The 3,033-nt window shown below is 43.2% G+C and overlaps 1 pseudogene; it reads right to left on the bottom strand.

Moving 5' to 3' along the window:
* Positions 1–598: 598 nt before the first annotated feature.
* Positions 599–2,135, bottom strand: LOC102855084 (annotated as a pseudogene).
* Positions 2,136–3,033: the final 898 nt, after the last annotated feature.

The following is a 3,033-nucleotide window of genomic DNA, read 5'->3' as shown; positions in this document are numbered from 1 at the left end:
CTTTAGATCTGCTTGTTGATGAGGGTAGGGTAGGGTAGGGTGGATAAGAAGGGATATAAATTGGAGTTATGTGTTCTAGGAGATGAGCCAGAAAAAGGGACTGGACAATCTCATATTTCAGGATGGAGACTTTCCATAATCTGTTTCCAGCTCTGTGCCTAACCTCATCCTCTGCTGTGCCTAGTGTCTTTCAGCCTGGTGTTTCTTTTAATCGGTTTCTCCAGAAAATGAAATTTTCTTCTTTTGGGGTTCTGTGGAGGAAAAAAGAAGGGATCTAGAAAGGCGATTCTAATTTTTAGCCTCATTTCTCTAAGTTTTCTGAGATCTTGATGCCGTGATTCCTGAGACTCTACTGGACCCTGAGGTGTCGTGACGGCCTCCCAGGGCAGGCTCTTGGGTACCAGCTTCTCAGGTTTGCTAAGTCAGTTCTCACTTGTTTGTTCAAACTGTTGCATCTGACCCTAGTTCCCAATTCAGAATGGTCTGTTAGGTTTAAAAGGAGGAGGAAGTTAATTGTAACTCAAGCTACTCAAAGATCGAGATCTGGCAGTAATACCTTTTTTTTGGGTAGTAACAGTAAGACTTATTGAGCTGTATCTCAGTACAGACACTGGGGCTTGCCCATGGTGCTCTTGAGGTTCAAAGCCTGAACATTCTGCCAAGTCTTCTTTAGCAGTGAAACCAGAAAAGTTGACAGCCGGGTGGATGTTATAAACAAGTTCATCATCTGTCATCTCCACATGGCCAACAGCCACCGCCAGACACAGGGCCTTTTTCATCTGGAATTTGATGGTGGACTTCACCTCGTCTACTTTTGCCACCGTGTTCTCCTTGTGGGTAAGCAGAGAAGGGAACTTGCCAGCCTTATTTAGCCCTGGACCTAGGATTCTTGGGATCTGCTTGACCAGGGATCAAGAGGCCAAAAAGGCCTCATACTTCTTGGCCAGCTTTTTGACCAGCTTCTTATTCTTGTTGAGTTTTTTCAGTGCTCTGATGTCCATGTGGGGGATAACCACAGCCTTGACTTCATCACAGTGCTGCTGATCCCCAAGAACACACGCTGAGAACTTGGGGTGTGGGGTGCACTTACGCCTAATGGTCCCTGAGAAGCGCTGGTGCTTCTGAGGGTCATAGTTCTTCAAACTGATCTGCAGCACCGTCTCCAAAAACTTGCTGCGTTTGCCCTGGTTTCCGTGCAGGACTTCTAGTGCCGCCTCGTAGAGGGTGTCGCGAGAGACTTTGCTGCTCGTGGTTCTTAGTGCCACAGTCACCGGAAAAGAGTGGCAATAATACTTGGTTAAACTATTTTGATAGCAGAAAAAGAGGGGGCAACATTTCACTTGTTCATTTCAAACTTTTATTGAGTACAAGTAGTGTATATTCAGAATTGCACTAACATGCTGGGAACAGCACAGCTGAGTCACATTTGGAGCCTGCCTTCTGAGAGGTTGTAACATACAGGAGCGCAAGGAAGTAGGCAAATAAATCAAAGCTCACAATCGTGTGTTAAATGCTTTAATAGGGTTTTATATAGGATGCTGTGAAAGCCCAGAGTGGGATATCAAAATTAAAAGCTCAAAGAACTAGGAAAATCTTCTTGGAAGATGTGGTCACTGAGGGAAGTTGTGAAGATACAGAGATGAGGGGGTTGGAGAAAGGGTGTCTCAAGCAGAAGGAATTGCGTGCGTTTAGTTAGAAGTCTAGAAATAGCGCGATATGTCAAGACCTTCAGCCTCAAGTAGATTGAAGGAGCTGGAACAAGGGTTCATGTCTGAGAAGAGGTAGCCGTCTCTGAACTATAAATACCCATGTTAGTCCAGAGAGGATGGCCTTACCCAGCAAGAAACTCAGAAATTATATCCAGAAATAATACTTGTGTAAATTTGGCCTTACTTTAAAATAATCTCATTTGTAAAGTAAGGATGCCAAGCAGATTATATAAAGCGAGGAGGCACATGAAATGCTGATCAGTGGTAAATGTAAAATATTTAATTCATTCATATCACACCTGCTATGAATGCTTCCTGTACTACTTATGAGTCTTTGAATAATTATGTAATAGATTCTGAAAAAGCCTAACTATTGGGACTTCCCCCCGCCCCTTACATTTTCTTCAGACAAGGACACTTGAACATCTTTTCCATTGAGTATTTTACTTAATCAGCAGATTCTGAGTTCTCGGGTCTCTGAAGTGACTCACTGTCAGGTCTGAGTGGTTTCATGGAAGGGCACGGAGTGGGGCCAGGAAGGCTGAGTTCCAGTCTCCTTCCCAGCACTAATGTTGAAGGTGCCTTCAACAAGGCGCTTCCCTTGTCTTGGCCTCAATTCCTTCACCTGGCAAATACGAAGAATTTAATTAGGTTGTCTTTAAGACTTGTTCCAGTTCGGAAATTCCATGCAGGGAACTTTTAGCTGTACTGAAATTGGTATAAAGAAAGAGCGAGGACTTTTGGAGTTTATTTTTATATCACACCAAAGAGAGAAAGGCAACTCTTTTCACATCTTAGCAAATAAGCACAAGGGAGGTTCTTGCATCTCCCCTTACCACTCGCACCCTCATTTTAGCTCCTAACTCTGATTTGCTCATACAGTCTTCAAACGGCCAATACTGGCACTAAATTCTCTGTCTGCCTATCCGGCTACATTTTTATTTGTTTGAATGTGTCTTTCTGATACTGCTAGGCACTAATGGTTGGAAAATTGGGGGCAACACACCCTGAAAAACCAACTGTTATGAAAACACATGATTTCATCTATAGATGCTTTTTGAAACATGAGTCTGAATATCTTAATCTTCCAAGTAACTGAATCCACAAACCACAATCCCTTGGATAGTACTGTCTATTGATGGCAGGAGAGATTTGGGTAAATGCTGGAGGTGGGGAATGGTATTTCCTGTTCCTGTTAAGGTCTCTCTAATCCACTGATCAGAAAGTAATGCCTCTGAATATGGTCTGAACATAACCCTTTAAGGTTTAGAAGGTTAGCATCTTGGGCAGTCAGGCTGAATTGGGATTAATGGACAAATGAACA

This window comes from Elephantulus edwardii, unplaced genomic scaffold (assembly GCF_000299155.1).
Source record: "Elephantulus edwardii isolate Elephantulus edwardi_28Jun2011 unplaced genomic scaffold, EleEdw1.0 scaffold00063, whole genome shotgun sequence".
NCBI classification, from domain to species: domain Eukaryota; kingdom Metazoa; phylum Chordata; class Mammalia; order Macroscelidea; family Macroscelididae; genus Elephantulus; species Elephantulus edwardii.
Note: the sequence above shows the minus strand (reverse complement) of the source record. Positions and strands in the feature narration are given on the sequence as shown.